The 14558-nt window shown below is 37.3% G+C and overlaps 1 protein-coding gene and 1 long non-coding RNA gene across 4 annotated transcripts in view; both read right to left on the reverse strand.

Moving 5' to 3' along the window:
- Nucleotides 1–14558, reverse strand: part of LOC149152472 (uncharacterized) — a 116317-nt gene that overhangs the window by 29762 nt on the left and 71997 nt on the right. The window lies entirely within an intron of this gene.
- LOC149152473 (uncharacterized) lies at nt 11430–11899 on the reverse strand. Its single transcript, XR_016262657.1, has 2 exons — nt 11786–11899; nt 11430–11640 (listed from the first exon to the last, which is right to left on the reverse strand). It is a non-coding gene; the product is annotated as an uncharacterized LOC149152473 (long non-coding RNA).

The raw sequence follows: 14558 nt of genomic DNA on the forward strand, positions 1-14558 counted from the left end.
GGGCTAGCTTGGGCCTTGAAAGGTTGGCTAGCTTTGGTCTTTGTGTCTTGGAAGTCTCTTTGTAAAGCAGATTCTAAAGAAGAAGGGAAGAATTTTTTGGGTTTTCCCCTTGGAAGAGTTTTGCCTTGGCTTAGAGCCTATATCATGTGTACTTTGCCTCTTTGTGATCTTCTTATTTTGGTAATTGCTTGATGAACAGAGTTAAATAAGTAATTAAAGAACATCTAACATCACAAGTAATTATCAAGTTAAGGAAAATAAGTTCTAATATACAAGTCTCCATATTTTCTAACACAAGCATTCAATTCCATTTAGTGCTTTCCTTTTGAAGGTGTACGTCATATTGTAGAATTGTTGGTTGTTCTAACACTCATTTTGCAGCTTCTCTATTCTATTGAACTTGTTGTATCTTGAAAGCATTATTTTATTGCAAGTATTGTCACTATTTTTGAGCATATTTCATTTCTTGCAAGATTATTATTGTTGGCACTGGTCTACTTACATCAATTTGCCTTGCAGGATATATTATTGAATCATTTTAATTTATTTACATGTTGATTTTGATTATATGCTCTTGATCATTTGTACTTTCTAAGTTTTTATTTCTTGCTTCAAGTTACATTTCAAGTCTTTGAATGAGTGATGCTTTAACTGGTAAATTAATCATCTCCTACAACTTGTTGAGCCCAAGAAGCCTTCTTTAGTATCTTCCTTAGGGTCCACCCCACTTGGCTTTAGCTAGGAGAGAGCCTAGACGAAGAGAATTGGGATTAGGTGACAGCCCCAATTCTGAGCTTTGCCACTAAGGCCATACCTAGTGGGGTTGAGGATTTTTCTCATATTAACTTAGGTGTGTAAGCAAGGCCGAAACATATTCTAGCACCGTTGTTGGGGATGTCCTCTTGTACTCAGAATACAACTAACTTTTGGTTCTTGCATATTGAATTTTTAGAGTTAGATTCCTGCTCAAGTGGCAACTCCACTTGGTTCATTTTCTGCAAGAATCTCTACTAGGAGAGATCCAAGTAGCTTGGTTAGCCCCACTCTTGATCCTAAAAGGGTTTTTAGAGTGAGACTACATAAGCTCTCTTCTCGTCTTGGGCGGGAGGTTATTTCTAATATCCATTTGTTTTTCCAAGGACAAGTTGAACAAGACATCATGAATGACTTGTTTCGTCCTTGTAACTTTGCTAACATCAATGGCTATCCGAATAATATTCCAATAAAGCTATTGAGAAATTGCCTTCATTCCAAGGTAAAAATGCCATTAGTGCCCAGACTCACCTTAGGAACTTCAACAGTTGTGTAAGTGGTGTAATAATGTTAACCATGAGGATGTTAAGATGAGACTTTTTGCCCTCTCTTTAGATGAGGATGCTCTTGATTAGTTCACTGAGTATCCTGCTAACTCTTTTGATTCTTTAGAGTCGATTATTAATGCCTTCAAAGAAAAGTATGGAGATAAAAGAGAAGAAAGGCAATTTCAATGCTATTAGTTATATTAAGAAGAATGAGAATGAGACGGTTGAGGAGTTTAACAAGAGATTTAATGATATTGTGAAGAGTTTACCTCAGGATGTTAAACCTCCAGAGAAGTTTCTTTTGATCTATTATATTGATGCTTTTGGTGTTGATACATCCTATAAGATAAGAAGACTGGAGCCTGCAAATTTAACTGGGCTCAAATAGAAGCACTAGAAATAGAAAAGGTTAGAAAGGATTATGGCAAGTCAGAGATTCTTGGTTTTAATAGAGGGCCTTCAAAGTCGCATGAATCAAAAGGCAAAGCTGAAGCAAAGGAGGTTGATAAGGATCCTATCAAGGAGCTAACACAAATTATAAAGAATATGGAGCTCAACCAAGTCCAATTAATAAAGGCCATGGAAGCAAACCATGCAAAAGAAATAAGTACCATGCAAAATAGGTTGGTGAACATGGAAAGGTCTCAAGCACAAAGGTTCCAACCTGGGCCCAATGATAGATGGCAAAAGAGTAAGGGCCCTTCACAAGACTATAGGCCTCCAAATCCATTGGAGTCCACCAGCATGGTAGATCAAGTGCCCCCATATTATAGACTTTGTCATGAATTGCATGAAGAAGCAACATACCCCATTGTAAGGAGAATCATGGAAAGTGGCATGATGGGAGGTGAACATGTGGGAACAAGTGGTCAAATTTCTATGGAAAATCAAGTTAAGACTATTGAAAGAAATCTGGAGATTGATCGTATGTCTAATGCTTTTGGGGTTGACAATATGATTGCTAATTTTGATAGGGACACTAAGATTTTTGGGGAAAAGCCCACATCTAGACAGATTCTTGCTATGGCAAAGTATAAAGGAATTACTTATCAAAGAAGGGTAATCAAAATCAGAGTAATCCCAAGAATTTTTCTCCTCCTACTTCAGAATTGATTTTTGATTTGGGTGATTGAATAGATAACGCAAGGGTTTCCATCCTAGTATCAGAGCTTTTGAAGATACCATCTCAAAGGGCAAAGTTGTTAAGTGCCATTGAATTTACTCAAAGGGAATAAATGCTTAATGATGTGCCAGAAGATGAGGAAATTATATTGAAAAGCATGAATTGTTATGTGGGCAATGAAGATGACCAATCGTTCTTTATTACTTTGATGGTTAATGATCATCTTTTACACAATTGCATGCTAGATTCAGGGGCTTCATCCAATGTCATGACCAAGAAAGTCATGGAGCATTTAACTTAGGGGTATTTAGGCCCTATCACAACATATGTTTCATGGATTCAAAAAGAATTGAAGTGTGTGGGTTAATCAAACATTTACAGGCTTTCCTAATAGCATACCCAGACAGAATGATCACTATGGATATTATTGTGATAGATGTGCCTGATGCATTGGGGATGCTCTTATCAAGGAAATGAACATCAGATTTAGGTGGTAACCTTCATATGGACCTATCATATGCCACCATCCCCATGCCAGATAATACCTTTGTCAAGCTTGATCGGGAGTTAGAGCAAAGATATCATGTTAAGGAGCCAAGGAAACCCAACAAAGAAATTATTTATGGGTCATACAAGCTAGGGAGTGATGCAGTGTTAATGTTTAAGGCACCTTAGACAAAACAGATTTAGAATAAAGAGGTTAGGCATATCACAGAAAGCTTGGGTATTTCAAATCTTCCATCAGAGCATTTTCAAGACAAGGCAGAAGGGTTGACAGTAATTGCATCATCATCATCATTGCAGTTGACTAGGAACAAAGGAAAAAAGCAGAAAAAGAAAAAATATATAAAGAATAGATCATTTGTTTTAACCAGGAAAAAGCCTCCGCAAGTTAATAGTCGAAAAAGAAAAAGGAAGAGGCTTTGTAGATATGATGGCCACAAATGGGTTAATATTGAGGCAAGTCAAAGTCCCAAGATAGTCAGGATTGGAAAGGGCGCATCAAAGAAGGAACCTATGGCTCTGCCAGTGAATAGGCAAGTTCTCAAGATGGATTTCACCGAGCACATTTGATGTCCATGGAGGCATTTTTGTATTGTATTTCTAACCTTACTCCTTGTCATTTTTGTGTTGGAAAATGTAACTAGTTTCGGTCTTCAGAATTGTCAATGTACTCAAGTCATTCTATTACAAGAAAAAGAAGAAAGAAAAATATTATTTTGAGCATGGGTTTCACGCTCCATTTTGATGGTCATCTAGGTAAAGCATGTCCTTCATGCTTCTAGGTTTTCCATATCAAAAGAATATTTTCTTGAGTCAAGAGAGTCATTATAATTTGTATAAGACCCTATTGGGCAACTTGTAACATGTAAAAGATATTAATTTTCAGTCTAGAATGTCCTAGGAACCTCCAAGCACAAGTCAACCCTAGCAAGGACAAGTCGGCCTAGAAGAGGCTATTCGACCTCATGGAAAGGCTATAAATATAGGCAGCTTTAACCTCATTTAGAACTAATTTGATCTCTCAAGAAAATATGTTTGATCTAGAGCAAGGAAGGTCAAGGGTTTCTTGGAGGGCTGACTTGGTGCTTGGAGGAGGACTTGGTCTAGGGTTTAGGTCTTGGTTTTCTCATTTGAAGTTGATTCTATAAGAAGAGAATAGATTCTTTCTGGGTTTTCCCCCTGGAGGGGTTTTTCCCTGGCTTGGAGCCTAATTTCAGTGTCAATTGTCTTCACTATTTTTATTCTTGATAACTGCTTGATGAGAAGATCTAATAAAGAAACACAAGAAGATAAACAAAGTTCACAAGCAATTATTAAGGTTAAAGAGAATTTGAATTAATAATTTCCCTACCGCATTCTCCAACATGGTTTCCGAGCTAAGGTGAACAAGAGAAGGCAATTGGAAGGTCACCTTGAAGGGTTTGTCAAGGGGAATCATTTGTAGAAGGACACAATGAATGCTAGTTTTTCTTAGGTTTGATTTGTTCTTTGCTTTGATAATTGCATATACATATAATCTTCATCATTAGCACATTCATTCACCCCATAATATCATCACATCACATGCAATTATGTAGAAAGAACCACATCATCAACAATACAACGAAAACAAGAGATACATCAGAAGAAAAGCACATACACAGAGAGACACCAGGATTGGTTGGAGATCAAGGCAAAACCCACAAAGGGGAAAACCCGGAATTCAATTCATTCTTCTTCTATTAGATTTCATCAATCGTTCAGCTGAGATACAAAGTACATTCATGGGGGAATACATATTTACAATAGACCACCCAAGTCAATTCACAACTTCATTTGTGAACTGGCATTCGATAAACCAAGAATGCTACCAATCCTAGAAACATTGTCATCATCATGTCGAGGCAAAACCATGATCTTCGAAATAACAATACTGTTAAGAAGATAGATCATTATAAAGTATTGGATCTTTGTCAAGTTGTATTGACATTAGGGTTTCATTTGAGGTATCTGCATGTCTCAGAAATGTTGTAAGACTACAATATATACATGAAGACATACGTTGCCATAAAACTTTTGATCCATACCGTGCATTGAGTTCATATCGATAGATGGATACAATGTTAAATGCTCTGCAAACGATGCTATACCAAAACTGATACATGATGCCAAATGTGTTGAGCATATTACTGAGTTGAGATGCCAATTCGATCCAATACAATGATCCGAGATATATCACTGTGTTAGGAGTAACTATGCTTTTGAAGTGTCATGACCAATCATCATGCTATATTGCTATTGTAACAATGTCGTGACATATGGACAACAATAATGGACACTGATTCCATATGTAACATAGTGATGTGAATCATATCAATATAAAAGTGTTGGATCATTTGACTTTCTACAAACTATGCTAAACCAAAATCCTTGGGAGATAATAGACCTGTAGTTGTGCATATGCGACACAGTGATAAGGGAGGGATTAGATCTGTCACAGAGATGCGAAATGATATGTATAGTGCGAGCCACATTCCTGTAGAGTGAGTGAGCCACGATCCTGAAGAGTGTGCAAGCCATAGTCCTAAAGAGTGTGCAAGCCAAAATCCCGTAGAGTGAGCGAGCCACAATCCTGAAGAGTGTGCGAGCCACAATCCTGTAAAGTGAGCGTAGACCAGAGGTAAACGAGCCATAGACCTATAACAGATGCAAGTTATAGTCTTGTAACAAATAAGAGCTATAGACTGTAATAAATGTGAGTTGTAGTCATGTAACAAATGCGAGCTAGTAACAAATGCATGCGATCCATAATCCTAAAATAGATGCAAGCCAACATCCTCACGAAAAATACAAACCATACGAGCCATCCAAAGTTCCCTGGGTTAGAGATCAACATAACAAGGTTTATATAGTTGATTTCATGCATGAAGGGTCACCACTTTTGAGACGGCCAACATGAATCCCTTTTGAGCCGACCTATATAAATTTCAAAATTCAAAAATTATTTTTCCCTCCAAGAATATTGAGATCGACTTCATGAAATGCAATTCCTTTAATTTTGTACAAATAAATTTTGTAATTAAATATGGGCCAAGGAATTTCTCTATGGAAATTCTTCCTGATGTTGCCCTAATTTCAACACTCCCTCACAGCTAGGGAGGAATTTCCATATGCATTGTCTCATCTCACCTCTGCTTTGCTCCCTCTCGGAGTCATCTTGGATGTCAAGTCTCAATATAAGAATGCAGGAAGTTGCATCATCAATAAGACCCATCTCAAATTGTCTTATGAAAGAATAGAAATCCATAACCAATGGTATGGGAGGTCAGTCTTTAAACCCTACTAGAATCCAAGTCAAACCATGTGACCTTCGTCTCTATATCAAAAATACCCATCTTATCACTTCTCATCCTTTGATCATCAGTTCAACAATCTCGATCCAAATAGAAGAAGAATAATTATCATAGGGGAGCTCAAGCCTCAATATAAGAATGCAAGAAGTTGCATCATCAATAAGGCCCATCTCAAATTGTCTTATGAAAGAATAGAAATCCATAACCAATGGTAGGGGAGGTTAATCCTCAAACCCTACTAGACCTTAACTCAAATCAAGTGACCTTCGTCTCTACATCAAAAATATCCATCTTATCACTTCTTGTCCTTTGATAATGAGCTAAACAATCTCGATCCAAATAGAAGAAGAAGAAGAATTATCATAGGGGAGCTCAAGCTATCGCCCTTTATCCATCGACGGGAGCCTCTGCGACCACTCAAAATCATCCTCTGGGAACTCATCTCACTCGTGATCATAGAGAAGCATCCTACTTCCATCCTATAACAAATAATCAATCTAGTCATCTGAAGAAGAATCATTAAGGGAGAATCTATCTCGACCCACGTTTTAATCAGGGAGCCCAACACAACCCGAACATAGGGGAGCCAATCTCAACCCACATCATAATTTGGGAGGCCCGGCTCAAACCTTTATCCAATATTCAATATGTCAAATTTGTAATCTCCCCCAAATGTCTTGTCTCGTCTCTGTTGAAGATTGATATCATAGACAATAAGAAGGATCGATAGAGAGTGAGTCACAAGACATTGCCACTCGCATCTCACTGACCAAATTCAGTCCACATAACAAGGGGTAGAACCCCAATTAGACTTCATCTTGAGTGATCAAGTTGTTGAACACCATGCATCCTAGACATATGGAGTATGGTAGTACATGATGTGTCCATCTGTAGTGCTATGGTCCCTAACCATTTTTCCCAACTCATTGGCCAAATGAGAGGTACTTCCCAAGAGTCCCAGACTATAAGGGTAGGATGTATGCTGAGGCATCCGCAGGAGAAGGTGAATCACTCATCCTGTGCATATATCATCATCCATAGGGGAATGTGAACCACTCACCCTATGGTCGCACATAGCCCCAAGAAGTACCCTAAGCCCCTAGGGACTCCCAGAGCTCAATGTTCAACTCAAGCAAGACCTCATGGGAGGGTCCTTCCACAACTCCAGGTCTTTCTTTGAAGGTAATGAAATTGACCTTATCAAGAGGCTTCGTGAGGATGTCAGCAACTTGTTCATCCGACCTTATTTGATGGAGCTTCATGTCTCCTTTTGCATTGATTCCCGGATATATGATCTCTTGAAAACACATAGATTTTTGCATGTCGAATCTCAAAATAGTCCAGCCCATCATATACACAGTTCTCTAAGAACTTGCAACTAATATATGCAACAAGAGCAACATTTTTATATTTTCTTGTTATATAGGACACCAAATCAAACATTATGTTAGAGCAAATATATATCATAAAGCAAATAATACCTCATTCATCTCTCTCTTACAAAGGTAGCAGCTATAAGACTAAGATTATCTCATACAACAACTTTGTCTACATAATGTAGATCAAGGGTAAAGGTTTATTGAAATCCATCAAAATATATTTGAAGAGAAGGCTCTTTTGACTTCTACAGTATAGTTCATCATGCCAGGCATATTTCTCTTTACATGGAAGCCCTCATTATCCTTATGCTCCCTTGAATATTGAAGTGGTTTCATCTTGTCATAAACAAGTTGTCAGTGCATATAACCAAATATTAAAGACATACATGTAACTTGAAGAGAGGTAAGCGTTGACATCAAAAGGTCATTAGCAAAGATAAGAGGGCTTGCTCAAATCCATAGGGGACTTTTTTCCATCTTCATATCATCAAACACTTGCTTCAAGAATGGTACTTGTATAAGGACTATACTACTCTCAATATCAAATTGTTGCCTTTAATCTACTCTTTATGAGTAGGAAGCTTCTTCGATCATCACCAAGATCACAGTCAGATCATACAAGACAGTCGAATCATGGTCAAATAAGTCATCAGTAATTTATCAAAGGTTAATGTCATACAATCAGAGTAGTTGACTAATATACAACATCACCATCTCTATACAAGCATTAGAGTTTAACAATGCTAAGTCAAGGCATCCATATTGTCAAAGTGGTTAAGTTATCATAGCAGTCAAGGATCAATTGATCTTACTACGACACTCTTCCCATCACATTTCCATGCTTATTACAAATATTAGTACATATCAGAGTCGTAAACTATTACTCTATATGCCAAAATTTCAAATATGTATAATTATCAATGTTTTAAAACTCCGACTTGGTATCGACTCAGCCAGCTCGATTTCAATGACTCGGTCATTGTAAAAAATACATTAAATATTTATTTTTTATAAAAACACATAATTTTAAAGATTTCCATTCATGTTTCCAAACACATAGCATTAGAATATAGATAGAAGACAACATATGATCAAAGTAGGCTCATGAATATATCCATTATATCAAAATGGCACCGAGTTCACTGTCCAATACATACACGATGATGATATAGAGATCAAAACAAAAACACATTACCAAGGAGGCTAGAAATGGCCTCTACAACAAAAGTCTGTGCCCAGTACTACTGGTTACTGCTAGAGTTGCCAACATCATCTGGCTCTGTGACAAGTGTTACTTGGGAGCGAGAGCGAAAGCGGGGAGCGGGAGCGAAAACGGGAGCGGGAGCGACATTTTCAGAAGCTCTCGGTTTGGGAGCGATTCCCGGAGGAGTTCGACAACCAATGTCACTAACATCAAGGTACATAGAGGGATTGGTGCTCTTTATTAAATACAAGTTCCATACCCTAATACATGAAAAAATTCAATGGAAACATTGCAATCCCCCAATACTGAAATCCTGAAAAACTGATAAGTTTGTTGGATTTTGAATGAAATCTAAAATTCTACTTTCTCCATATGAAATCCAATGAGGCCGGAACCACTCTCAAACATCCTGAGTCATTTCATGGTAATGTTAAAAATTTAAGTAAAAGGATGAAAATGAAGATTAAGGAGAATGTCACTTTTACTTTAAGAATTTAACATTACCATGAATAGCATATCAATACTAGGGATCAAAGTCAGACAGGGAAACCCATGAGTCAGACAGGGAAGCCCAGGGAGTCCCCAAAAATGAAATTTCAAAAAAAATGTCGCTGAAATGACTTGACTAGCCACTATTACTGAGCCGGCCGAGTTGGCTCGGACTCGGCCAAGCCAGCCAGGTTGTCATCGAGCCGGCCGAGTCATTAGCCAACTCGGCCGACTCGGTAACAACCCGATCGGCCAGTCCAATTCAAAGGCCGAGTCGACCCGGTTGGGCTATGACTCGGACCAACTTGGTCGAATCGGAGTCGAAACGGCCGGTTTTTAAAATAGTGATATTTATGATGTGCATCACACAAGAAGACTTCACTGAGTCATACCTCAAGGCTTACTTTGCCTTCTCAATAATTCAAATACCTTTAAAGCGCATACTCTTGGTCATCTTGTAAAAGATGAGTGTCAAGTTCTTGCTCTAACTTTCTCATTCCTGTACTAGCTCTTGATTATTCAACATCCAGATCCTCAAGAAAGATCTGATTATCACAACTTCATTAAGAAGATTACAAGTATACAAATACTTAGATGTGGGAACAATAGTTAAAAACAATAAATCTAAACAAGAGCAATGGTATAACGAAAGAAGATACTTATCTTTAATGAGAGTCGGAGAAAGAGATCAACTCCCTCTTGAACTTGTTGCCAAGAGTCTTTAGAAGAATTGCAGTCATTCACAGAATGAGGTGCCACAGGTCATCAACCATATATCACAAATATTGTCAAAGAAGATGATGCTTTGACTACCAATAGCCAATCCAAACATATTGTCAACTAGAGTGAATCTAAGGTACATCTTCTCACTAATCATGCTAACACTTCAAGACTTCATCATATCCTGGTTGTACTTCTTCTAAGGGATTATTTCAAACCCCAACCTTATGCTAATCACTAAACCCTAATTCTTCTTGTTGAACAAAGGTGCATAGGGTTTCCTTCAAACTCTAGCCTTCTTTTAGACCTCTAGCATCTGAACTTTGACTTCATCAATGTCCTTAAGGGGTGAACTTAAAGACTTTTCTTCAGCCAGGCTCTGATACCATGTTAGTTTTCTTAGGGTTGATTTGTTCTTTGCTTTGATAATTGCATATACATAGAATTTTCATCATTAGCATATTCATTCACCCCATAATATCATCAATTATCTAGAAAGAACAACATCATCAACAATACAGTGAAAACAAGAGATACATTAGAAGAAAAGCACATACACAGAGAGACACCAGCATTGGTCGAAGACTAGGGCAAAACCCCACAAAGGGGAAAACCCGGAATTCAATTCTTCTACTATTAGATTTCATCAATCATTCAACTGAGATATAAAGTACATTCATTGGGAGATACATCTTTGCAGTAGACCACCAAAGTCATTTTACAACTTCGTTTGTGAACCGACATTCGATAAACCAAGAATGCTACAATCATAGAAACATTGTCATCATCATGTCAGGGCAAAATCATGATCTTCGACATAGCAATATTGTTATGAAGATAGATCATTATAAAGGCAATGGATCTTTGTTGAATTGTTTGACATTAGGGTTTCATTTGAGGTTTCTACATGTCTCAGAAATGTTGTAAGACTGCAATATATACATAAAGACATATGTTGCCATAAAACTTTTAATCCATACTGTGTGTTGAGTTCATATCGATAGATGGATACAATGTCAAATGCTCTACAAACTATGGTTTACCCAAATTGATACATGATGCCAGAAGTGTTGAGCATATTACTGCGCTGAGATGCCAATCCGATCTATACAATCATACGAGATATATTATTGTGCCAGGACTAACTATGCTACTGAAGTGTCATGACCAATCATCATGCTATATTGTTGTTGTAACAATGTCGTGACATATGGACAATAGTAATGAACATTGATGCCATACATAACATAGTGATGTGAATCATATCAATATAAAAGTGCTAGATCATTTAACTTTCTGCAAACTATGCTAAACCAAAATCCTTGGGAAGATAATAGATTGTAGTTGTGCATATGCGAGACAGTCATAAGGGAGGTATTAGATCTGCCACAGATATGCGAAATGATATATATAGTGCGGACCACAATCTGCAGAGTGAGTGAGCCACAGTCTTGAAGAGTGTGCAAGCCATAGTCATGAAGAGTGTCTAAGCCACAGTCTTGTAGAGTGAGCAAGCCACAGTCCTGAAGAGTGTGTGATCCACAGTCCTGTAGAGAGAGCGTAGACCAAAAGTAAACGAGCCATAGACCTGTAACAGATGCGAGTTATAGTCTTGTAACAAATGAGAGCTATAGACTGTAATAAATGCGAGTTGTAGTTCTGTAACAAATGCAAGCTAGTAACAAATGTATGCGAGCCATAATCTTGAAATAGATGCAAGCCATAAACCTTACCAAAAAAACAAACCATACAAGCCCCCTGAAGTTCCCAGGGTTAGAGACCAACATAACGAGGTTTATATAGTTGATTTCATTTATGAAGGGTCACCACTTTTGAGAGGGCCGACATGAATCCCTTTTGAGCCGACCTATATAAATTTCAAAATTCAAAATTTATTTTTCCCTCCAAGAATATTGAAGCCGACTTAATGAAATGCAATTCCTTTAATTTTGTACAATTATATTTTGTAATTAAATATGGGATAAGGAATTTCTCTATGGAAATTCTTCCTGATGCTTCCCTAATTTTAACAAGGAAAGAAAAAGAAGATCTACTGACCTAGAAGGAAGAGAAGGACAAGTTCTTATTGAAGATTCTCTAATGCATCATCTTGAAGAAGAGGAAGCATCAAGGAATTTTGGGATCATCATTCACTCTTTGCAGTTGTTCGAAGATACCATTATTGAAGGGATCCTAGAAATTATCTTTCTAGGGCATCACTGAAGACTCCTTGAAGGTCTTGAAAACATCAAGATAGTTGGAGACATCATGAAAAAGGAAAGGACTCTTGGTTGACAAGTATCTATGTCTCAATCTACAGATCACATGGCTACATTTTGCAAGGAAAGCAACAAGCTCGTTGGATCAACAAACTTCCTAGCATGGAAGAAGAGGATTGACTTGGCACTCACAGAAAATGAAGTCATGGAATATGTCCTTGGTGAAGTAGCTAAACCAGACAAGGAGAAGACCCAAGAGTTAGCAAAATACATGGGAGAAGTGAGGGCACAAAATCATTGTTGAATCCATTAAATATCATTTTGTTCCCTTTATTGTTGATTTGAAGACATCCAAGGCTATGTATGATAAGTTGGTAAAATTGTACTCTATAAGTACATCAGGTCAAAAGATTTCCTTGAGAAAACAACTATATAAAATAAAGAAATCAAAGGATGAAGACATGGCCACTTATCTCATGAAGATCTCACAAATACGGGATCAATTGCAAGGGCTTGGGGAAATTTTTTCTAACTCTGAAGTGACCATTTGTTTATTGAATTCTTTGCCACCTGATTGGAGTAGTTTTGCAACTAGTATCTACTCTAAGAAGGATACTACACCATTTGATGAGTTATGGGCTCAAGGTATCTTGGAAGAATCCAAGATCAAAGCAAAGGATGACACAAATCAAATGAAAGGTCTCCAGCCTTTATTGCAAGGACCAAGAAGATGAAGAAAGGGAAGTTTGGAAAGTCCAAGAGAAAGCCAAACATGTCCAAGATTCAATGCTTTGGATGCAATGAGTACAGACACTTTAAGAGGGATTGTACAAACAAGGAGAACAACAAAAGAAAAGAAAGAAATGAAGCTCACATAGTTGAAGAAAAGGGAGAACCTAGGAAGAAGCCAAAAGGAGAAGATCCCAAGGATCTTTACTATTGAAGGAAGCTCCATCCCTATCAGGCTCTTTATGAAATTTGCCTTTCTTTTATTAAGTAGAAAGTAGAGTAGCATGCATTGTTGCATTCTCTAGAAGAGTCTTGATTTTTTTTGTAAAAGCATGGCATCATAGATAGAAGCATATGATAGTAGAGGTATTGGAACCTACATAATCAAGTTTCTTTGAGAAATCATCTAGCTGTCAAAGAATAAGAATATTGGACCATATTACATATTATAGTTCATCCAAGCATTTTCTAACACATTGTTAGAGGTAGTCATTTTGCAAAGAGGGATCATCAACATCCTATAAGAACAATCATTTTGGAAGATTCTTAGAAAGAGCATTATGACATGACTAGTATATATTCCATCTAGTATGGAAACAATACTTCTGAAGGATGAAGAAATGCAGATTGTCAAGTTGCAGTGTGAAGGGCATAATAAAAGTCTTTCTACTTCTAGGAAAAGGAACCTACCTTTGACAGGTACAATAAGCAAGTTCATTCAAGAAAGGATGGCTAGATGATTGCATGGAAGCAAAGGAATGCATATTTTATGTAACTCTTCTTCAGGGCAAGGTTCATATCTACAAGAATCTTGCAAAAAGAGTTGGATATAAAGTGTGCTTGGTAAGTCTTCCATATGGATGCATGATGCTCGAAAGAAGAAATTTGACATGCTTCGGAATAGATGGAAATCAAGACTCTCTCACAAGATTGCATGGAATAAATATGACAATATTGATCAACATCAAGTATAGTCTCCCGAAGGAAGAAAGGGAGTTAACAATGACAATTCCAAGGAAGATGTTGTAGCTTGGTAATCAAGTTTGATCCATGGGCACTCTGATTAAAATGGATGCATGGAGAAAGATTCAAATGGAGATGGATCATGCGAAAGGATGTTGATCTTGAAAAACTCAAGTAAGTTGATACTTTAATAAGAAGGCCATCATGATAAGGTAATTCTGATATTAATATTTTGATATTGGTTATCTAGTTAACATATTGTTTTGCTACTTGGAAGGATATTGCAGAAATGGATTATGACAATTGAGACAAGTTCAATTGTTGGTATTGTACTCAATTTAAAATAACATATCGTCTGAGTATATGGTTTTGGCAATTATGTAGTCAATGTGTTCACATCATCACCTTGGGATTGAAAGGTAGCACTGTAAGAAGATAACCTGATGCTCATGTTCCTACATCAACAAAAGATCACTTTCATGGCTAGAGGGAACTATGAATAGCTTGAAGTTTGATAAGGCTCAATATAATGCCTTCATTGATGATGACTAGAGGAAAGTGATATGCAAGATTGATGACCTGAATCCTATCACAA

Source organism: Pinus tabuliformis, chromosome 9, assembly GCF_031772625.1.
Source record: "Pinus tabuliformis cultivar Carrire ecotype Pingquan chromosome 9, CPIR1, whole genome shotgun sequence".
NCBI lineage: Eukaryota > Viridiplantae > Streptophyta > Pinopsida > Pinales > Pinaceae > Pinus > Pinus tabuliformis.